This window comes from Ictalurus furcatus, chromosome 1 (assembly GCF_023375685.1).
Source record: "Ictalurus furcatus strain D&B chromosome 1, Billie_1.0, whole genome shotgun sequence".
Classification (NCBI taxonomy): Eukaryota; Metazoa; Chordata; class Actinopteri; order Siluriformes; family Ictaluridae; genus Ictalurus; species Ictalurus furcatus.
The window spans coordinates 7,531,517-7,556,891 of NC_071255.1; the positions used below are offsets into that span (position 1 = coordinate 7,531,517).

A 25,375-nucleotide genomic window follows, 5' to 3' on the forward strand; every position below is an offset into this window, starting at 1 on the left:
CATGATGGCCTGTTTGTCCATCTGTTTCATTGTTGTTCATACAAAAATCACCCTGATTTTAATTTTCATTAAAATTTCATTTACATAGTCTGTCTAGAGAATCTAGTGTGTCTGAAACCAATATCACAAACATCAAGAACAACATAAAAATGGCGAACATTTTTTATGGTATTGCCCTCCTGTGGCCCAACAAGAAAATGCAGCAAGTCTTCTTCCTTTTCATGTGGCGCGTGCGCACACACACACACACCCCAGCAAGCGCACACAGTACAACAGATGATTTTACATTTCCTTTATGCCTCCTTTATACCTTTATGTCATCGAAACATACTTCTACAGAATTAAATTAATATTAAATACACACTCTCTGATCACCATTATTTGCACTTTGTAGTTTTTACTAGTCATCAAGGTTTCAATTAGGTGTGGACCCTGTGCACTGTTATTGCAATCAGGTTTAGTGGGTTACAGATAAGAGACCTCTGTTGAGTTCCCTCAGGCCCTCAAGTCCTTTATGTAATCATCTGTCTCTTCATGGGTATGTTCAACATTTCTGCTAAGTTGTTTTTCAGTCTTCCGTCTCTTCAAAACTCAGTAAATCAGCCATACAAACTGATCTAATTGTGGTACTCTGATTCTCTATTTAACTCCAGTCTATCACTAGCTGCGTTTACATGGACAACAATAATCCACTCTTAATCCGATTAAGACCATACTCTAATTAAGAAACTACCATGTAAACAGCAATTTTTACTGACCTTAATCTAATTAAGGTCATAATCGAAGTAAGCAATAATCTAATTAAGACAGGTGGAGTACTCCTGTTTTAGTCGCATTATGGACGGGTAGTAGTGACATGTAAACACCTTAATCACATTATGAACGTCGTGTGGGAGTTTTCACCGCATTTTGCGACAGGACACGATCACACACGGCAGTTTTATGTTTTAAGGCGAACTAGAGAATTCGGCTGTATCCCAAATCGCATACTTTCCTACTATAGGCCTGTAGTGGAGAAAAATACATGTATCTCAGCTACTATATAGACGGTAACTACGCGATTTGGGACACACCCACCGCTTCAAGCAGTTGTCTATTAGCACGTATAGCATGACAAATAATTAACTGCACTTAAAGCGTTCGTAAAAAAAAAAATAAATAAAAACACCCAAAACCGTATACGGTGCCATAAGGAAGACAAACTGTATGTTGATACGTGAAATTCTGGAGGGACGTCGGACGGTGTGGCGCAGTGATGTAATGACGCGGGCTGTTAATTTAATTATGTTCTATAACATGTAAAACAGGAACATGACAGGAGTATTCTAAAAGCCACTCATGTAAACACCTTAATCACATTATTATCTTACTCAGATTAAGGTCAATAATTAGATTACTGTTGTCCATGTAAATGTAGTCACTGTTTATCTCTCATTACCTAGGTCTTGTTGAAATAATTACAAAAGCTTACTTTTAAAATCTCGCATGGCTCTTACAACTCTCAAACTCAGATTTTACATCATGGACAGAAGTCATTCAGTGTACCTAAAACTATTGAAATTCTTACCTCAATTATTCAAAAATTATTCTTAATTTTTCCACCATTGAATACTATACTAAATCTTTCAACTTTTCCCCACATACTTCTGAGTGTATTTAAACTGTATGGTGTGCTAATTATCCAACCCAGTATTATGCTAATTATTATATTATACACTGTATCTGATTCTCTATTTATAATTTATTATAAATAAAATAAAATAAAATATTTATAATTTAGTTTCTTTTTATATATTTACTTACAAATAGGATAATATTATGACATTATATTACACTGCCAAGGCTGTATAATGTATGTAGCAAATTATTAAGATAATACTAAAAACCTACTGTATCTTTCTCTCATTGTCCTGTGGTACTCGTTAAAAAGTAGATAATCTTGTTTCTTTTTTTTTTAAATCTCGTATTTTAATGTATTATCAAAAAAAAAAAAAATTATGCATGTATGTATGTGTCATGACAGTCCAGGAATCCACAAGAAACTCCACTTCAATAAACACATCATGGCCTACAAACATGGCCACCACAGACTACAATCCCCAGCACCACACTCCACCAGCACTTTCACACTCAACAGAGTTCTGATCATGCACACCTGTTTTCAATCACACACTCAGTGTGCTTTTACCTGAACTCGCCAAGCCTAACTTCTGCGTGTCTTGATATTCTGTTTTTGTGAGCTTGCATTGCTACATGGTTTTGGATTTTTGGACTTGCTCTTGTGTTGTTATTTGCTGATCGCCTGAATTTTTGCCTGTTCCTGTTCACATCTCTTTGCTTTGTTTTGAATCTGTTCACCAGTTTTGTTGTTTTTTAAAAAAAAATAAAACTCAAAACTGCATTTGCATCAGTCACTGACTGTGTCACATGACACATCAGTACAATAGTACAGTATGTATGTATAAGTATTATTTTATTTATTTTTTGATTACATATGTGTGCATGCTTCAGGAGTTCATGAGACGTTGCATGTCCAACTGGGTCAGGCCTCAACCCAAACACAAAGCCCAGTGGCCATATATTGCCCTGCCACCATACCCCACTGTTGAAGCTATGATGGGCGTTTTCAAAACATTGCTTCAGGAAGCTTCGAAACCTTTGCGAATCTTTTGTTTCGAGTCAGTGGTTCGGCGCATGTATGAAATTGGGCCAGTCACGTGATTTCAGCAAACAAGACTTCGTCATGTCATTACTGTTTCGAAATTTCCATGGTTACCCATTAGGGAGTGTTGATCTCCAGGTGAACCAGTGTTTAATATATAATTTGAACTGTTCTCCGGTCAGTTTTATTATGTAAGTTTGTAAAACTGAAATGATTCATGATGCCTTGTTAATCATCTGACGTGAAATCCAACCAAATTTCCTGAGAGAAATAAAGATGTTATGGGTTATTACATAGGCGAGAGAGAATTTCGACAGTTTTGCATTTCTTAATCTTCATTTTTCATGACCAAAAAAACCTATAGTGATTCACAATGAGGAGCCTACAAGTTACAAAACCAAGCTCAGGTAGTTGTCAGACAGATGTTAAAAACTCAACACATTAAAAAACCACACATTTTTAAATGGCTCTTACAACAGTGTGGACAAGCACACGTCATCCAGGATTCAAATCCAAGGCAGCAACATACCAGTCGAGAACACTATCAGCTCCCCCACACGCTTCTTTGTTTGACCCAAACATCATGTAGGTTATAATTCGTCAAAGCTTGTCTGATCGTTGTCAAGGTTGTTTAAGATCAACACCTGCAAGTGACCACTAGGTGTCACCATGGAGACGAGTGTCGGATTGTTTCGAAGCCTCCACACAATATGGCACATTTGCTTCAACTGCTTCAGTGTTCCACGCAGCCTCCCTCTGCCCACCCAACTAGCACCCAAGCACTGGGAGGGGAAAAAAGGGCACATGAATATTTCAAGTTGGGCTGCGTCCGAAATCACATACTGTGACAGTATGTACTGCATTCGATGCAGTCCCTACTGCACGGCCGTCGAAAAAGTTTGTACTAATCAGTACGTGTTGTGTAGTATGAACACAATCCCGGACATACTACATCCACCATGTTGGCACTGTCATGTCACCTTCGACGTCGTCATAAGAACTAAAATCTTAAAGGGAGCACCAGATTAAAGCAACTGCACTAATGGCAAAATGCACATCAGGAAAGTTAACCGAATTAGTAATTTAATGTGGGAAGTGTTAACAGGCTGAGGTAAATTTGTTACTGTTAGCTTGTCTGACTAAGGCATGATGAAGATCTCAAAAAAGGTTTCAAATGCTGTGACAACTGTTTTCTTGTTTAAACCTTCAACAAGTTAACAATTTATTCATGTGTTGTTAAACAAATCCTGTTTAACCAAGGTTTAATACCTAAAAAGAGCCGACGAGCTGTCTTCCGCAATTTTTTTTCTGAGATCGCCTGCACCAGTCCCGTTGCATTATGGGATTTTGACTCGCATAGTGTCCATCGGCTGCACACTGCAAAATCTCACCGGATGTAGTACGCTATCTGGGTATTTCTCGGCCTACTGAGAATTTGGACATACTACCCCTCCTGCATACTGCTTTTCGCCTACTGTTGTAGTAGGTTAGTGCAAGATTTCGACGCAGCCTTGGTCTAGTGGCACACTGCCACAGTGATGCCAAAGCCTCCATTAATGCACAACCAGGTGGATTTCTTAACCCTCTTCCCTTTTCCCCCACCCCCTTTTCCTGGATGTGGCTGAAGTTGCTAATCCCCTTGTGAGGCCCCTTGACTATTGCCGGATCCTCTCCCTCTCCCTTTGTCTTCCCTAATTCTTCTTTTTCCGCTGCCCTAAAGTGCCCCTCACACACTCGCCTTATGGGATAGCACTGTATCCACAGTGTCCAGTGGTTCCATACTGCAGAAATGAGGCGGGTATTTCTCTGTTTTATGAATTCTGTGAATTCGGACATACTACTCCTTTGGCATAATGCTTTTTGCCTACTGTGTAGTACTGCTATACAGACGCAGCCTTGGTTTTGCAAGTTGATTCCATTTTGTCTGAGGGTCTTAGTCTCTTGAATTCAGCTCATCTCTTTCCAGCTATGACAGTCAGTCTGCGATAATTCCTCCATCAGTTACTAGATTTATGAATGCCTTAAATTTCACTTGTATGTGTGAGCTGTCTTTGTGCTTTGTATTGATGGTACACCTGAGCCATCTTGTACACAGAACTGTGATCTGAGGGTGTGCTGAAACACGTTAAGGGTGGGAGTGTGAGAATTCTGTGTGTATTGATCTCACTGAATGTGTGCTTTGCTCATCTGCATGTATGATTGACCAAATTATTCTGTTGACCCTTTGCCATAGAAATAATTTGAGAAAATTAATTAATTCAGATCATCTACCTTTGTTTTATGAGCTGTAATGTATATAATAGTGAGGGATTGATTTTGGAACAAGGTCACTCCCAAGTTTTATCATTAATAAAATAATACAACTAATAACTTAACCTAGTTTTTACTTTTAAAAATAATCATTAACATATTTATTCAAATATATGTTTTCACGAATGAATACATTATAGTACTGGCACCAAATCAAAGCTGAAGTGTGAAAATGAAATACATTAAAAAATTATAGTATTTTCATTTTCACATTATTGTTTTAAGTGTAACACACGTATGTCCCAAACAGAGAGTTAAGGAACACCGCATTTCACATAATTTATTGGGCTCCTTTATGCCTTATGCTTAATTGTCATCATTGCAGCAGTAAATAATAGCTAACAACTTATATTCATGAGAAATTGTATAATTGGGTTCAAAAAATATGATAACATTTATTAGTTTCTTATTCTTGGTAGTGATTTTTTTTGTCTCTGCCGATAAACAGAATTCATGAGGGATGCCATAAAATCTGGTATTTGAAACTCAAGCACTTTGAATTGCTTGTGCAATTATGTTGGATGTTGTAAGCAGTAGTTACAGTGTAAAGGCTGAAATCATACCAATTTTTTTTAATCTTCATTTAGCATAAATCCATAGAGTCTTCTCCTCTTTGAACAGCCCTATCTATATACGACGATGTGTTGGGGAAAAAATAAGTTGTTAAAAAGGGTTGCTATAGGAACAGGTGCTGTGGTAACCACTGGCAGTTTGGCAAGGTGCCAAGCAGTCACCATGGCAGTGCTGTCAGTCATGTTTGGGTGCAAAACATGTAGGTGGTACAGAGACTAGATGGGTGTAATGGGGAAGCTGGGGATTTACATTTTCATTTACATGGCTTTGATGTAATGAATGTCAGTGGGTAATTTGCAGTGAAAACATTTTAACCCATTTAAATTGTCCATGTATATTAAGTGAGAACTTTCAAAAATGTTGACAGAAAGAATAAGCGTATAAGTAAATGGCACATTTCTTCCAAATTACTTCACTTATTTGCCAACACCAGAAGTTATGGAAAGGCACCCATCACAAGCATCACCATGCCTAGGTCTATTTCCATAAATGTTATTCATATACTCATATCTGAGATGAAGCCAAGATATATTCAGGATTTTAAAATACATACAACTAACTCTATTGCAATCACATGAAAACATTACCTGGATCAATTGGCAATCCATTAATTAATGAAAAAGTGGCTTCAGATGAAGAAATGTGTTTCATATGGCCAAAAGGGGGAACACATTAAAGCAGTTTGATTTGGAGTTTACAGTTTGAGCTGAGGTTAATGTATGGGGCATATTACGATTAAATTAAAGAGGGTGAGGGAAGCTGAGTTACCTGACCACTACAGAGACAAAGCACACCAGGAACCTTAGAGGCAGGAGAGACAGATGAACAGATGAAACATGAAGACCAGCTCCTGAAACTGAAGACCAGCTCCTGAAACTGAAGACCAGCTCCTTTATTCGCCAAGAGTGCAGGTATGTCTAGAAGAACATTAAGGAAAAGCCTGGTACATTAATCTTAGAATAAAAAATATTGGTTTTCAGTAAATCATTTACAAGTTAATAAAATTACATGCATTGTATGTAATTGCATGCCAAATATTAATCTGTGTGGGGGAAATAGCTATACTTTTTTTTGAGGGCATCACTGTATATAATATACTGTATTAACTTTATATAAACATTATACATTATACACATTTTTCACTTTTTGAGAAACTACTTACCTTCCCTCAAATAAAAATCTTCATACTGTTTTTGTTTCCCCAACATACAATACTTAAAATATTCTAATATTTTATCATAATAAGGAAAGCAATAACACAGTAATATAACATATGGAATTAAGCAATAACCAGGTGCTAAACACATTTTAAACAATATTAGTAATGAAGCTTTGCACACTTAATCAAGCTTCCGAGGTCACTATTTAGGAGGCTTTTCTTAAAGTCCCTAAATGGCCTACATACTAGTTGGCTGCTTATCCCAATTTCTAAATGAAGACTACTTGTTTGGGGTAGATAAATATTATTTAAAACTAGCAAAAATTACTTGTACTAAATGGTCTGCACTTATATAGTGCTTTTTTCCAAAGCGCTTTACACTGTGTCTCATTCACCCATTCACACACCAATGGTAGCAGAGCTGCCATGCAAGGTGCTAACATGCCATTGGGAGCAACTTGGGGTCCAGTGTCTTGCCCAAGGATACTTCGGCATGTGGAGTCATGTGGGCTTGGAATCGAACCGCCAACCCTACGATTAGGGGCCCACTCCACCACCCGAGTCACAGCTGCCACAAGTGGCTTGTAACAGCATAGTCTCCAAGAAGATTAAGTTGAGAGGCTATCACACTTGATTTATGTTTAGGCTACTATCTACTGATTTTTAGAATAACCAGAGGCAGACTGTAGGAATTTTATTGTTTCCGTTATGTCACACCAGGATCAGCACCAAACTCCCTCTCCCAGAACACACTGCAGCCTACAAACATGGCTGCCAAGGACTGCAACATCCAACCGTCTCATATAGTGTCATGTCCACAGTCACCAGATTACTGATTGCACACACCTCAATTGCTACTGACATAATTAAGCATACTCTGTACACTCACTCTTTGTGAAGTATTCACTCAGCTCAGTGATTTTCCATCTGACATACCAAGCTAATATTTCAGTCTTCTCTTTCATGGTTTTTCATCTGGTCTGTTTTCCTGGTTTTGTGATTTTTTCTTTGCCTCTGATATCCTGTTTGTGAATCACCTGACCTACTGCCTGTCCTTGACCAAGTTTAAGCCAAGTGTTTTTTGGATTTGTTTGTTGTCTGCCAACTTCAGTTAAAGCATTACCAACAACTGCAGCCGTCTTTGCTGCTTGACAGCAGCATGGAGGAAGTAGGAATGCTAGATTGGCAACAAGCACTAGTGGTGTATGGCCGCATAGTCAATGGACAACAAAAGTAGAGAGAGATGCTAAGCACCAAGATGTTCACACAGCAATCCAACACACAGACACCACCACAAGCTACAACTGCGGCACCATCACCCTTAGTTCCCCCTCTCATCGCACGGTCTAACAAGTATTCCGTTAATCCTGGGGTTTTTGCTTCAGTGCTCCCTGTACTTCTCCAAGCAGGAAGGAGTGTTTTAAAAAATGCAAGATGGCTCAAACATTAACCTACTTGTGGAGAGCAGCTCCTTTCCATGGTCCAGAATAAAAGCAGTGCAGCTAAGTACACAGTGTTCTGGAATTCAAAACACTTGCAGTGGGTGAAATGAACCTGCACTCAAGGTAGCATATCACCAAGGCCTAGATCCTGTGATACTCACTATACTTGCATGTAATGACAAACAGAAATCCCTGGATTCACTCAACGACCTCTCCATCTGCCTGGACCAGCTACTTCATAACTGTCAGGTTCCCAAGCTAGCAGCAAGGGTTTTCTCTGACATCAGTCCCACTGAAAGCATGCAGACTGGCCAAGCCAAGCTCACAGCTATGGCATACAAATGGCGCAAAAGGTCTGGTCTCTATTCTGGTGACACTCAGCACCCAATTTCACAATGCCCATTATGTCCCCAGCCACATTCATCACAACCACAAAAGCATTCCTCAAGCATTTTCCATTCCTGTTCAAATTCAAGTCAGCAACTTACATCAAGATATCATGTCCTTTCTTGTAACAGACAACTATCCCATAGTTGTCGGCTTCTCTTGAATGCAGATAATCCCCATATCCCCTGGTCCAAGAGAGAAACAATCAGCTGATCTCCACAATGCCTAGACACCTGTCTCTGTGTTCCCGTAGTTATGACTGCCTCAACAACCATCAAAAGCCAAAGCCAATGGCCTGCCTCCCCTGTGTCCCTATGATTGTGCCATTGACCTCATGCCTGCAACCCCTTGAAACTGCATGCACAGAGAGCCAAGCAATGCAGGAGCATATCAACAAAGCCCTCACACAGTGTTACATTTGACTCTTCACCTTATCTGAATCAGCTGAATTCTTCTTGCCATGTGTGCTCTCTTGCACATCCTCTGTTTTTCAGTGACTGATAAATTATTTACTCAGAGACATGCTGGGAAAATTTATCACATCTTGATTTACTCACCATCCCAGGAAACCCATGTAAACCACATAAAACAAGTACTATCTCAACTTCAAAAAACTTTTTTGTACACGAAAGGTGAAAAGTGTGAATTCCACATCTCAAAAATGTAATTACTTGGCTACAACATTAGCTCCAAGGAGGCCTCCATGGACCAAGACAAAGCCTCCACTGTTATAGAGGGACCTGTTCCGACTATTGTCAAAGAACTCCAAAGATTCCTCTGCTTTGCCAATTTCTATCAAATGTTTATCAGAGGGTTCAGCTCCATTGCCAGTCCCCTAATAGCCTTTTTGAAAAAAGGTCCACAGAGACTAAAATTGAACTCAGCAGATGACCAAGCCTTGCAATGCCTCAAGTAGGCATTCACAATGTTACCCATTCTTAAACATCCTGACCCATCTAAGCCCTTCATTGTGGAGCAAGATGCATCTGAAAGAAGAGTGGGTGCAATCCTGTCACAGAGGTTCGGAGAGAAACCCAAACTGCAACCAGTGGTCTATTTCCCAGAAAACTCACTCCCACTGAATGAAATCGGCAAGTGAGAACTGCTAACTATGAAGCTAGCTCTGAAGGAATGGAGACACTGGCTGGAAGGTGCCCACAACCCATTCCTTATTTTCACTGACCACAAGAAGACTCACTGACCACAACAAGACTCAACTCCTGCCAAGCGAGATGGGTCTGCTTCACCAGGATTAATTTTAGCATTTTGTACTGGCCTGGCTACAAGAATGTCAAGGTGAACTTATTCTCCCATATGTACCCTGCTCCTCCCAGAGAACAATGTGAAGAAAATATCCTCCCATGAGTCATGTATTGTGGGTGCTCTCCCCTGGTACCTGGATCAAGAAATAGCATGTGCTAATCGGCTTCAAAACCCCAGGGCCTGCCCCAATTGGAAAACCAGTGTACTCCCAGGGCTAAGGGAAATACTTGTAACTTGGGCTGACACAGCCCCAGCCACTGCTCTCCCAGGCATTCGTAAACCCTACCAACTGCTAAAGAGTAAATACTGGTGGCCGAACATGCTAGCTGACATATACAAAATCACCTCCTCTGGCACCACTTGTACCCAAGCCAAGGTTCCATGTACTCAAGGTTCAATGTAACCACAGAGCTACTGTTCAACCACACATTCAGATACTTTGGCAAACCAGAGGACATGACCAAGGAGCAAAAATCACATCCTGGGTCTGGAAAGGATTTATGGAAAAGCTGGGAATGGTCAACAGTCTCAAATCTGGATACCACCCCAAACCAATGGTCAAGTTGTAATTTCCCTGCAAGTTAGTTACTGTATATAATTGTGTATGTAACAAATAACAATCTTGAATCTTGAAGTTGAATGGGCTAATCAGGAAGTTGGCACTCTTGTGGTCATTTTGTGCTGACAGTTAAGAGGACTGGTCTCATTTCTTTCTCTAGACAGAACATGGACTGTGGTTCAGGCAGGGTAAAGAAGTGTGGGAGACTACCTATCAATGTCTAGAGCAAGTTACACAGAATAACAGGGAGTTTGCCAAAAGAGTGGGTTAACTCTAGACAGAGTTTTCCTGACATCTACTGCAGACAGACAAAGTACTTGGTTGGTGGAAGTTGGAGTGGTCTTCCTCACTGGCATGTTGTTCTGTGCTTCAAACTGTGCATAGAAAATGTTCAGTGCATCTGGGAGTGAGGCATCATCATCACAGACAGGTGGTGTTGCTTTATAGTCTGTGATGATCTGAATGCCTTGCCACATATGCCTTGTGTCCTTGGTGTTTATGAAGTGACTGTGGATTCTTTCTGCGTAGTTGCACTTTGCCTCACTGATAGTCCAGGACAGATTGGCAATTGCTGTGCAGAAGGCTGCCTTGTCATCAGCCCTGAAGGCAGGGTCTCAAGTTTTCAACAGCAAGCACACTTTAGCAGTCATCCACAGTTTCTGGTTTGCACGTGTGGTGATGGTCTTGATGGACCATCTATGCATCATCTATGCACTTGCTGATGTAACCAATCACTGATAGCTGTGTATTCTTCCAAGTCTATACTGTTGTGGTATGTAGCAACCTCTCTGAACATATTCCAGTCTGTGTGCTCAAAACAGTCCTGAAGTGCTGAGCTGGCTCCCTCAGACCAGGTTCTCACCTGTTTGGCACTTTTCAGAAGTAGTCTGTATGCTGGAATTAGCATAACATATAGAGATGTGGTCCAAGCTGCCAAGGAGGGGGCAGGGTGCAGCCTTGTAAGCACCATGAATTTTGGTGTAAGCAAGGTCTACAGTGTATGTACCATGAGTTGCAAGATCAACATGCTGGTGGAATTTTTGCAGCAGTGATTTATTGAATGTACACCACAACAATGAGCATAGTGGTAAACTCTCTGAGCAGTTAATATGGTCAGCATTTCACAGTCATAAACTCCACCAGTGACGAACAGTAGCTTGAAACCACAATGGCATTCCTGCACAATTTTTTGTTTATGTAAACACACGGACTACTGCCACGAGTCTTACCAGACAGTGCTGCTATCTTGTCAGCATGATGTGTGGTTAGCCTGGCTAGCTGAATGGCTGTTTCCGGAATGCTGTCATTGAGCCATGTTTCTGTAAAAATGAAAACACAGCAGTCCCTGATTTCATGCTGGGTAGTCAGCTGTAGACTGAGTAAGTCCATTTTTTGTCGAGTGAGAGAACATTGGAGGGGAGAATGGACGGTAGAGCTGGATGGCTAGGGTTAGCCTTTAGCCTAGCACTGATGACGGCTCACTTTTTGCGCTTCCACTGCCTCGTACACCATTTCCAGCACCCTCTCTTCTGGCCAGCAGCATCAGGCAATATTGCGGTTCCAGGGCCTGGTTTGCGTAGCAGCCTGAGGTTACGTAGCTCATCCCGCAGTCCATCATTTATTCCTCCTGAACTTTGATCTCCAACATTCAACAGAATTCGGTGATGATACACATGTATACCAGTGCTTCCGATGTACATCTGTTTAAAAAGTTTCCCAATTGGTGTAAGCTACACGTAACATGCACCATATAAGTGGACCCGAAGTGGCCACTGTGTGCTACCGCTTTGCCATCTTGGAGTCTTCCAGAATATATAGAAGCTTGAAATATTTGGTTTCTTTAAACAGATTTTAAATTCCATTTTACCCTATGCACCTGACCCTTAATGTTAGGAGGTGCCAGATTGGTGAGAGAATCACTGTCAGGTGTGACCATGAATGTTACAGAATGTGTAAAGAAAGGAGCTATTGACTGGTAGGGTTCTAGGGACTTTGGCTTTGGCATAGATGGAGCAGAAGTTAACAAGTGCTAGCATAAAAGTAATTATGGTTTTCCATTAATATTTAGCACTGAGCAACTGGTAGGTTGGGAGGAATCTGCCCAAGTTATGAGCTGGACTCAGACATGTGTTGGCACATAGCACAATGGAGCTGAGCCCATGAATAAACTTCCTATAAAAATTGCAAAGCCCAGAAATCTCTGAATGTCTGTAGATAAGAAGATGTGGTAGTTATGTTGCTCTAGTCCCAGAATTATGGGGAATATGGGTAAGAGTGTAAACAGAAATTAGATATAGAGCTCTTGTTATAAGGTGCAGTAGAGGGTACAATACATGATGATGACCATACTAATGGGTTGGCCATCCAGGGCATGAACAGGTCTGGGTCACGTTCTGGTCAATGAAGCTCTTCTTTTGAAGCTCCAGTGTCAATGATGGCTGGAAAGACAGACTGGGTTTCTGGTGTTGGATTACTATTATGACAAAAGTTTTAATACAGGGGTTTTCACTCTTATCCAGAAAGGACTGGTTTCACTTGTTTAATCAGTTCATCTTAGTCTCCAATCAACTATCAAGTGTGCCTCCAATTTGGCTATATTGAAAGCCTGCAGCCACACTGGCCCTTTGTGGATATAATTGAAGACCTTTGGATTAATGGAAGGAAACTGTGGTTGGTCTTCCATGTACTTTACTGGATGATGCTGCTCACAATCCCGAGAATGTGTAGGGCTCTATGCTATGTCATAAGTGTCCTCTCCATAGTAGAAAAACAGCCAGCTGTTTTTGTTCTCTGAAAGTTCTCCCTTTGGCACACAAAACATGACATAGCTCACCAAAAAACCCACTGCATCCATGAAATGGTAAAATCTACAACCCCTGGCAAAAATTATTGAATCACCACACTTAGAGGATGCTCACCCAACTTTTTTACTTTGTAGCAAATAAACAAATCAAATATATGACACAAAACAATTTTTGTTTAATAGCTGAACATTCTGGATTTATGAAATGTACCTCAAACAAATTAACTTACATTTTTTAATTAATGGCATATATTTTTTCTAGATGAAGTATAGGAAAAAATTATGGAATCATCAACAAAATAAATTTGAACTTTATTGCTATTCCTCGGGTTCTTATGACAGCCTGAACTTTGAGGCATGGACTTCACTAAAGAAAAACAATATTCTCCATCAAGCTGGTTCCAACTTACTCGAATAGCACTTGACAGATCAGCGTTGCAGGATGAAGCTTTGTCATGGACCAATGTTTTACAATTTTCAGTCGGATTGCTAGACATGTCATTGAGTTGATATGGCTTTCCTGAAGAAAACACTCTTGAAGAAAATCACACTTTAACACTCTTTGCTCTGTGGTAAGTTGCATTATCATCCTGAAAAATGACTTCATCATCATTAAACTTATTTTCTATTGATGGAATGAGAAAAGTGTCCAAAAAATCAGTGTACATCTGTACATTGACTGTTGAGGTCTCCCCTGGTCCTTTACCTGACATGTAACCCCATATCATAAATGGGTGGGGAAATTTGATTTGTTTTCTTTAGGCAGTCATCATTATATGTTGGATTAGACCAGCACCAAACAAAACTTCCAGCATCATCTCCTCAGCTAAAGTGGATTTGTGATTATTCACTGAATATCACTTTCATCCACTCATCCACAATCCATGATTGTTTCTCTTTAGCCCACTGAAAGCTTGCTTTTTCTGTTTAGGTGTTAGTGCTGGGTTGTTTTGTTTTTTTTATGTTTTTCTATATGTAAATCTCATTTCATTCAGCTGATTTCTTACAGTTCTGTCATAGACATTGACTCCTGTTTCCACCCATCCATCTTCAACCGCTTACTCCTTTTCAGGGTCACGGGGAACCTGGAGCCTATCCCAGGGAGCATCGGGCACAAGGTACACCCTGGACAGGGTGCCAGTACATCGCAGGGCACACAATCAAACACACATTCACACACTACGGACACTTTAGACACGCCAATCAGCCGACCATGCATGTCTTTGGACTGGGGGAGGAAACCCCCGCAGTACAAGGAGAACATGCAAACTCCGCACACACAGATCCGCGGGAATTGAACCCCGACCCTGGCGGTGTGAGGCGAACGTGCTAACCACTAAGCCACCATGCGCCTGTTTCCGCCCATTTGTTTTTCATTTGTTTTGTCATGCATTTTATATTTTCAAGGCATTTTTCTTTCCTGATGTTTGCCAACTTCCTTGGTATACCCATATGTTTTCCTTTTATAACCTTCTCATTTTGTTTATCCTTGCACCAAAATTTAGACACAGCTGACTGAACAACCAACATCTTTTGCCACACTCCGTGTTGGATTTCCTTCTTAAAGGAGTTGTATAATCCTTTCCATTGTTTCAATTGACAACTCTCTTGTTGGGGCCATGTGTCTTTTACAAAAGTCCAAGGTTAAGGTCTGTAAGCACTCTCTTTTAGCTGCAGACTAATTTGAATTTTTAGACTTGTGCTAGTATTTGTTTTAGAAATGCAAATTACAAGGTGATTTCATAATTTTTTCCTCAACATTGAGTGTTTTTTTTTGGAATTTTTTCTCAACATTGAGAAAAAATTCCATAATTTTTTCCTTTATTTGATCTGGAAAAAATGCCATTAATTAAAACAATTTCATTTAACTTGTCTGAAGTATGTTTGACATAGCCTGAATGTTCAGCTATTAAACAAAAATTGTTGTGTGTCATATCTGTGATTTGTTTATTTGCTATGAAGTTTAAAAACCTGGGTGAACATCCTATAAGTATGGTGATTCCATCATTTTTGCCAGGGGTTTTAGTCAGGAGATCACACAGAGATGAGTGTAAATGCAGGTTTATTAAAGCATAAACCAGATAATTCAGAGAGTGAAACAAATTCAGAATGGAAAAGGAGACAATCTTGGGAAATGGAGTTCATGTTTTCAAGTAATGCAACAATGAAATGGCTTTGCCTTTATACTATCGTAAAATTAAATATCATATCATAAAGTATCATCAATTCCTATTAGCTTTAAGCTAACACACTAAAGTATAAGCAATCACAATGTATCATAAATTCCCATTAGCTGTTTTGTGTCAGTCACAGTCTATGTGAGAATATAGCTAGCACTAATCTGATCTGAGCTCTCACTGCATATCACACACAGCCCTCAGAGGACAGGAGGATGAGTTCTGCTCTTTGCTACAAATAAGACTCATTTCAAAGGCTGCTTCAAAGGCTGCTTACCACATCTCTATAAGTCCTTCCTGTAGATTAACTCTCCTTTGTTTTGATAATTACAGCTACTTGACCTAATTTAGGCCTTTGAATGAGCATGTATTAAAAGCACATACATTCAAGAGTATAGTTGATCTGTTGGTAAAACATTGTGTGGTAGGACAAGTGATTTAAGTATCCTATTGTCTCTGTTTGGGGTATGGTTTCGGCAGACCAATGAGGTGGGAGCTACCATATTATTTAAGGACCCTTACTCTGGAAGGCATATATGTGTCTTGGTGATTCTGGGTTCCTCGCTCCCTGGCGTTTATGTTTCCGTTCAGGTACATTGAGGGTTTGCTCATGGTGTAATGAGGTGAACATCTCAAGGTTAATATCCTTATATATAGTGTTAGGGCAGAATTGGTGGCACGTGCATTGTGGTGAGTTGGCGGCGGAGGTCGCTTTCAGTGATGGCAACATTAGCCTGTGGCTGAATGATGGCTGGTATATTGAGCCAGCCTCGAACCTGTTCTTTCTTTTTCCCACACTATCACCTTACTATTGATGGGGTGTATATTGTTGCTATGTCCTATTGTCTCCATACTATAGTGGTTAGTTTTCTTTTTATTTATTGTTAACAATCATTCTGGTTCTGCTTAGGTGCTGTTTAACTGCCTCTATTGCATGTGGTGGTGTCAGTGGGCCTGAGTGCTATAGCCACCACACTACGGTGTCTATAATATTTTTGTTTTTCTTTATTTATTTATTGTTTAGTGTTTTTGTGTAATTTTGGGTTAACCAGTGTTTTCTTTCTCTCCAGGCGTCAGTGAGTCTTGGTGTGGGACAGAGGAGGCTAGCTGCCTTCATTCGGTGGTGTGTGCTTCACAACATGCTCAGTGTGCCAACACAACAACTTTCATTATGATGTAAGTCATGTTTGATAATTTGGTGTGACTTAAGATGGGTTTGGATGACCTCCTGAGCTGCAACTGGCCTGCCTTTTTCCCACCAAGCCTGGGCCTGGATAAATGCTAGTTTTAGAATTCTCATTGTGCTTCATGAGAGAGTGAATTTATATTTATATGATGAGTTTTAATGATGCTTAAGTGTTATAATAAAATGTAACTTGATATTCATGATACTCATTTCTCACTCTCATGCGCTTTGCCTTCAATTGGTAAAACTTGTGGGTGACTTTATTTGGGAGCATTTCCCTGGTTCTCCCCCAGGGTGCCATAGGCAGATTTACTAAACTTTGATTAACATTTCCTTCCATCTGAGAATGCCACAATTGTATACTATGCAGTTAGAGTGAACCAAGAACTGCTTCTAATACAATGTTGTGATACAGGTTATAATAATATAATGTACTAAAAGCATTAGCAGTGATGACGCACGTCCATATTAATTGAGTGAAACCTGACCTGACTCAGAGAAACTTTGATATCTTGTTGTATAACTAACTGACAGACATCAAATAAAAATAAACACACACTAAGAGGGCAAGTAAGATGTGGTTTAATTCTTCCTTAAAGGAAAGTTCTAGCATTCTTTCAAGCCAGTCTCTAGCTACTGCATTTGTAGTGTTTGTGAAATGACCATGGACAAGAAGTCCATGATTACTAAAGATACAACCACAATTAAGTTAGGATCATACTACTTATCATGTTACCAGTGATAAGTACCTTATTTTTAAGAGCAAATGATGCATGAACAGGATATATAGATATATTATAATTTTCAACAAGGATTTTTCAATTTATATTAATAAATATATTCTAGCAAATAAGCATCATGTTTCCAGCATATAGGGTTTTGATAAATGATAATATAATATGAAGATGGGGTTTTGTTTGACCTATTGAAATTTTCTAATACTTTTCTAATGCATCAGAAATAAATAAATAACTTTTGGTATGAGTGTGTATGTGTGCTTGTGCGTGTGTGGCTGTTACACCAGCCACTGCATGCAAGGTGGATGCATAGAGGAGTCCTTAGAGGAGCAGCCTTTATTGAGAAATATTCAGCCCCTTCCCCCACCTGCCCTACTACCCCCTTTCGACTGGCCCCACATTTGGTAATGCCTGGCTGACCACAGCACCCCTTAAAGGGGCCAGAGGTCAGGCAAAACAGTCTGGTGCCATGGCAACCTGCCTGCCACCAACCAGAATAACTGAAAGGGGGTTCTCAGGATAGGTCAGTCGAACAAGGTTCAAAACCACTTGCAGGCTTTCAAATGGGACAAGAAAACAATGCATATAGGTCCTGTTCAAATAAACTCAGTGAACAGCAAACCATAAAAATAATTATGGCTATACTGTAATTTGTCTGGGTTTGTGTATCTTTATTTGTAGCACACGTTCTTTAAATATTATAGTTATTTTATATTATATTTTATTTATTCATGATACTTTTAGCTACAACTCAGATAGTCACTTTGGCCACGAAGTTATTTTCACATTTTGTATTCCATGTTGAAAGAATATATATATAAATGTGTAACAGAATCAGAATGAAATATACAAAACCTTTCAGAAAATTACACGACTCCAGAAATTCTATAAGATACAAGAGGTCTTATTTGATTGAATAGCTGAGTTATTAGTTAATGTAATATTGTGCAAGTGATACTTTGTGTAGCGTTATACAGTGTGTGTGTGTGTGAGAGAGACAGAGAGAAAGACTGACTTTTAAATAAAACTTTAACAATATAAAAACACATTAGTAAAAGCATTTCATCATAAGAAAACAAATTAAAAGAAAAGAAAAAACGTGTGTGTGTGTGTGTGTGTGTGTGTGAAAGAGAGAGAGACTGTTCTTTTTGTGTACAGTCAGTGTGGGAAGGGTGGTTTAGTGGATAAATGGAAGATAAATACATTTAGATCAATAACATACTCAAGAGATGTGTGAGAGAGAGTGAGACATTTTAACCTTAAAAGCATACGTTTTTACTGTCATACAGTCTATAGATATCTTGAACTAAACTTAGATTAATTGAAGGGGCAGCAGGTGAGGGAGGATGAACCAGAAACCAGAAATCTGTTCGAGGAGAGAGGGGGTGGAAAAACCACACTCTCTAGAATTTGACCTTTAACATTTGACCTCCTGGTTTTGACTTTTTACACTATCTGAGAGAGCAGACAGGTTTCAATTTAGAACATCATCTCAAACTTTGCTGAATGAAAATGACCATATCACCTTCTCTCTTGCTCACTATCTATGCCCTCAACAAGTCTCAATTTCAAGCATACTGTTAAAAAGTACACACACATTTGCTATTCTGCTTCTTTAATGTGTACAATGTTTAAAGTGTGTCCTAACCAGTGAATATGTGAATGTATTAATTTTGTTTGTGGTTGTGAAATTTTGAGTTTTGAGAAATTCACAGGATATTTTGTTCATCATTAGCAATTATTATTGATCATTTTACTATTATACATAGTTTGTCATGAAATACAGACTGGTTGCTTGGAAACAACATTATCTTTTATATATGCTTGTGTGTGTGATATTTCCTGTGATTCAAGAGGATTCTTGTGCTGCAAGGTGCATTAAATACACTCTTAATCCTTAAGTAGAATCCTTTTGAAGAGGTTTATGTAACTATTTAGGGAAGATTCAGCAGTAAATAATTATTTAAATCAGAAATAAAAAAGTAGCCACTTTGAAGTGATTTCTGACCTTGTGATGAGAATTTATCACTGCACCACCTACCATATTTTCTGCTTTTGCCAGATTCTTGTTGATCTTGACTTCTTCTAGACTTCTCTTAGAACCGTTTGATGACTAATTAGTTTTAAAGATAGTTGCTTGATAACAAGTACTGTTGTACGCTGAACAGCAGACTTAGTGATGTAGCTCATTTCTTTCTTCCGAGGCTTTAGATAATATTGTCCATGGAAGCTTTAATGACAAGCCATTGAAACATCAGACAAATCAAACACTAATATCCTCAAAATTGCCTGCAACCAGTATCAGCAAACACTATGGCTTTTGTTATACAGGCAAACTAGGTAAAATGTAGACTAGTTGCTGGAACAAAAGACCATCAACTTTTCCACCACCATACATTCATTTAAAAAAGGAACAAGAATGCCACCATCAGTACTAATTCTTTATGCATATATAGATTCTCTTTGCATTATATGTAACTGTCACTAATGTTTAAGTAATATTAAAGAATGATGTAACCCTCTTGGCTAAATTTTCATGCCAAACTTGTTGTTTCCTGTCTTAATAGAGGGCACTCTAAGGAGATTGAATGCAATATTAAAGTAACTGCAATAATATTGTAGAAATAGAGGCTAGGATAGGGAATGCAACATGTGATATGCTTGCACATAGTGTTCATTAAAAAGGTTTTAAAATACTACTATCGGCCTGGTCTACATAAACTAAATAAACTAAATACAACAGAATTCACTGGGTTTTTTTTCAGTAACAAATAGGAACAACCCAATCGTGGCTACTAAAGACAAGTTAAATTAAATTCAATTCAATTTTATTTATGTAGCACTTTTAACAATGAACAATTGTGACAAAGCAGCTTTGCAGAAAGTCTAGATATAAAATCTAAATTTATATTGATCCCTTTTGCACTGAAGCTACCCTGTATTTTAACCAGCAGTTAAATCTAGACCAGCTGTGAGATGAGATGCACCCTAAAAACGTTCACCTATCCATCCCTCTGCAGTTTTATATATGTGTAAGTAAAGCATAAACTCCACAGAAATCCAATAAACATAACATTGTTCTTTTAAAAGAACCAATTTATTCAAGCATAATAGTCAGGAGTATCATTGGTGTTAGCATATCAAATCAAAGTCATTCTCAGTGGAATGAGTAATTTATAGATTATTATGCTACACTTTCACTTTTTTTTTTGTGCCTAATCTTGGTTTGATGCATTACATTTAGTAATGCTTTTAAAAGATGAGCTCAAAATTATTGAACAGTACAATAACTCTAGATATTAATGATTAATGCAGATGATATATAAGCTCTAGGCCATATACTGTTTTAATTTCAAACCAAGGTAACAGAATATCACATGAATCTTGTACTTTATATGGTTCTTCGTTTGTGACCGCTCAATGCACAAGGCTGGTGTGTCATTCTGTCTATATTAATCATTGACCTTTTGCAAGTTTTTGCTTTAATATCTTTTGATCTCTGCATAGCTATATATATATTCAGCAAAAAAAAAGAAATGTCCTCTAACATTCAACTGCTTTTATTTAAAGCAAATTTCTGAACATGTGTAAATATTTGTATTAACATAAAAAGATTCAACAAATGAGACATAAAATGAACAAGTTTCACAGACATTTGATGAACAGAAATGGAATTGGGGGGGTGTCAATATTAAAAGTACTTTAAGTACTACAGTGCATCTCATCCCACTGGACTGCACCATATGTGTTAGTTCTTGCTGTGAGATGTTCCCCCACTCTTCCACCAAGGCTTTTGCAAGTTCTTGATCATGTCTGGGGACACACACGTTTACATGTAATTTTACACTGCAAAGATGATCAGCTGTCCTTCCTGTCTCCCTGTAGCACTGTCTTAGGTGTCTTAAATTACAGACATTGCAGTTTATTGCTCTGGCCACATCTGCAGTCCTCATGCCTCCCTGCAGCAGGCCTATGGCATTTTCACGCAGGTGAGCAGGAACCCTAGACATCTTTCTTCTGGAGTTTTTCAGAGTCAATTCACCAATCACATCAATCTGGTTTGTGTAGCACACAGAAAAGCAGTCATTTTAAGAAGTCATTTAAGTCTCTCATATTAGAATATTGGTTTTAAAAAAAAAAGCAGTCAGACTTTCCTTTATTATTTCTATTGCATGTTTTTTATTATATGTTTTTCACTTCTGCAATCCGTATAGCCAGTTTGCTTAGGCCCTGCACCTCTGTGGAATGGACCCCTGTGTTTGGAAGTGGCCAGTGGTGAACATTAAATCTTCAGTGTGCTCAGTAATCACTGATCTTTCTGTTAACAAGTCCCAAAAGAATTGCAGAGGGATGAACCACCCCATGGTTAGCCATTCAGATTCAGGAACGACATTGGGATACGCTGGCAGTTTCAGAAAACTATGCTTTCGATCATGCCCTTTTTGACACGAAAAAGCCTCTGTGTTTTGTGCTTCTGTAGTGCCACCTATGTGGTCCCCGCCGTATCCCGTGTTTGAAACCAAGCTCTGCAGGAATGTTGTGCCAGCACATATGAGTGCCTAATGGCAATCTGTTGCATCATGGCATTTGTTTTTGTCTCAGAGAGAAGGATGCAATCTTTTAATGCTTCCTGGGCCTGTGCATCAAAGACTTGTCAATTTGTCAACAGCAGCTGGTGCAATGTGTTTTTACTTAAAAACCTGTCAGTGCTAAAAACTTGTCAGTGGAAAATTTTTTTTTACAAACATTTACCCAACAACTACAACCAACCAAACACCTCATTCGCATTAACAGCCCCAGTAATTTGCTTGAAGTGCTGTCTGTAAGATTTCTGTGACCACTGCATCTCTTGCTGCAAGCATAATTTCCTTAAGGGCCAATAGCAAGTGTGCACTATATAACCATTGTCAGTATGTCTGATGATTTACAAACCAGCATATTAGCTATTCTATATTTGAGCTGGATGCATCACAGTCTTATGCACAAAGCTTCATTAGCCTGTACTACTAAGTAAGTGTCTGGTGTCTCTACTGGAGGCAATGATTTCAAACCTAGGGTTTCTGTCATATCTCAGCTTCAACACACTCTTGAACATGCATTTGTTTGTTTTTTCAGAACACATTCCAAAATTTATATGGAGTTCAAACCTCTGAAGGTCTAAGTCACGTAGTAACAATTTGTCAGTGCCAGACATACCCTCAGGCACAGACATACCAGACTGGTCATCGATCCCCAGGTACATAACCTGAGATATAAACATCTGCTCTCCAGTTTCCAGAGTGCGCACATGGTACTTTTTTGAACCTGTATCGAATAACACACTGTATATCATCTTTACCATCTTCTTCCTGTCTCTCCTGGTCGAGTATGACAGACTGTATATAACAATATCTGCTATAAAGCGCATTTCCAAAAAAGAGACATAACACTGCGACTTCTATGTATTATTTGGATATCGTCTCTGGTAAATTTATTAAGAGGATTGCTCAATGATAGCTCATACCTTTGTGTAATTTAATCATTGCTGTGTTATAAAATACACTAATAAAACATACTACTGTATATAAATTATAGCTCTGCTTTCTTGAAAAATAACTCATAAACAAACATAATTCATAAGCATATTTAGGCATGTGCTGCACCAAGAAACAATATTCATTGTGATATACTAGATTCACAGAGTAACATTTATGAAATAACAATTTCAGGTTTCCTTATCACTGTATAGCATCATGCACAAATATCATCTTGCGTGTATATTGCAGAAAAGTCATATTTAATATCTGTGATGTCAGAACCGTTTCAGTCACGGTAGGTGTTTTATTTTGTTTTGTTTCATTTTGTTTCAACACAAGTGAAGTCCTTTGAACTGGATGAGTTTATCAAAACAACAAAAATATGTTCATCAACCCTAAATTTAAAGTTACACAGAAGCATGAATCATACATTAATACCAGCTATGTGACAAAATGAGCGATGCACATTGCTGCATTTATATAATAGACACACTCTCTCTCTTCCCTTTCATGGTCTACCCCCAACAATTCAAGCTTTTAGACCTAAGAAAAGAGGAAAATAATACAATTTGGATATGTTGTGGCGTTTAGACTTTGGAAACACTACTACTATTTCCGCCAGAAATTTTCAACAGATCAGTATTACTTCAAGAAATCTGCAAATATAAAGAATTCACAACATTAAAGTCCATAAATAAACTTATGTGTAATAAAGTGGAATGACACAGAAAAAAGTATTAAACACGCTAAGAAAAAGAAGTTCGCCAAGGCAAGATAAGGCAAGGAACCAGCTGAAATCCGTAAGTAATTATACCTCTGTGCAAATTAATATCAGCTGGTTTAGAAAATTGATGGTCTATAAAAAGGCTTTTCATTAGCAAGGTGTCACACAAGAAACATCTCATGATGGGTAAAAGCAAAGAGCTCTCCCAAGACCTTCACAACCTTAATATTGGAAAACATATTGGTGGAATCGGATACAGACGTATTTCAAAACTTCTGAATCCACCAGTAAGCACCATTGCGGCTATTATCCACAAGTGGAAGCAACATCACTCCGTCATCAACCGGCCACACACAGGAGCTCCTTGCAAGATTTCTGACCAGGGATTCAGAAGAATAGTCAGAAGAGTAGCTCAAGAGCCAAAGACCACTCAGAAAGAGCTCCAGAAACACTTGGAGGCAGCAGGTGCCATCGTCACAGAGAAAACAATAGGCAATGCACTCCACTGCTCACGCTCACCCCACAAGACTCCATTACTAATGAAAAGGCATGTCAAAGCTCGTTTAAAGTTTGCTACAACTCATTTGGACAAGCCTGTAAAATACTGGGAGAGTGTAGTCTAGTCAGACGAGAACAAAATTGAACTTTTTGGCTGTCGTACTACACAACATGTTTGGAGAAAAAATGGCACTGCACATCACCCTTAAAACACTACTTGGAGGTGGAAGCATCATGGTGTGGGGCTGTTTTGCATTGCATGGTACTGTCAGACTTCATATAATTGAAGGAATGATGAATGGAGCCCTTTACCGGAAGATTCTTGATAAGAATCTGCTGCCATCCAACAGGATGATGAAGATGAGAAGTGGGTGTACCTTCCAGCAGGACAACGATCCAAAGCAAAGGAAACTCTCAGTTGGTTTCAGAGAAAACAAATCAAGGCGTTAGAATGGCCCAGTCAATCACCTGACTTGAATCTAGCTGAACAAGATTTAAAGACAATATGTTTAGAAGAATGGGCCGAAATCACACCTGAATACTGCGGCCGATTAATTTCTTCGTACAGGAAGCGTCTTGAAGCTGTCATTACAAACAAAGGTAAGTATAAAATTAATTTCAGTTAGCATGTTCAGTACTTTTTTCCTGTGTCATTCCACTTTATTACATATAACTTTATTTATGGACTTTAATGTTGTGAATTCTTTATATTTCCATATTTCTTGAGTTAATACTGATGTCTGGTGAAAATTTAATGTGAATAACTTCATTGGAAATATATGTACTGAAAAAAATGTTGACATTCAATACTTATTTCCCCCACTGTAAATGAAGGAACCTTTACGATGTACACCCTAACCTGAAAAATAATTAGACTTCAGACACAGCAGGCTGGAACTACTTTGTCTATACCTATATCACATCTCCACTATTTTACATGAATCATCACAGGTCCTCTTTCATATGAGGGGCTGCATAGTAATCAAGCAAATACATTATAAGCATTTCCATGTGAGGGGAGCAAATGAGCAGAATTAATATCTTATCTTACAGTATTATTTACACCCAGTGGAATTTAAAATCTCATATTATCATCCAAGGGAAACTCAAACTCCAAGAAGTCTGCCCTTCAACATAACCCTGAGCTTAACCTCAGGGTGCCACCCCACCAAACTAACAGTCAAGTGAAAAGAGCTAATCAAGAGATTGGAAAATTCCTGAGAATGCTTTTGTGCAAGAAACCTCGACAACCTTCCTGGGCCAAATATGCCCAAAACTCCCTGTGTCATTCAGGTCCTTTCAGTGTCTGCTTGAATATCAACCTCCTCTAATTCCAAGGAGCGCCACCCCTTTTGAGACTCCAGTCATAAGATAGCTGG

At 38.8% G+C, this 25,375-nt stretch overlaps 1 protein-coding gene across 1 annotated transcript in view; it reads right to left on the reverse strand.

The window, feature by feature from the left end:
- spaca6 (sperm acrosome associated 6) overlaps positions 1 to 25,375 on the reverse strand; it is a 49,732-nt gene that overhangs the window by 18,799 nt on the left and 5,558 nt on the right. Inside the window, exon 2 of the mRNA XM_053622897.1 lies at positions 6,314 to 6,462. The gene's annotated coding sequence lies outside the window, so the exon portion shown is untranslated. The remainder of the gene's footprint in view (positions 1 to 6,313; positions 6,463 to 25,375) is intronic.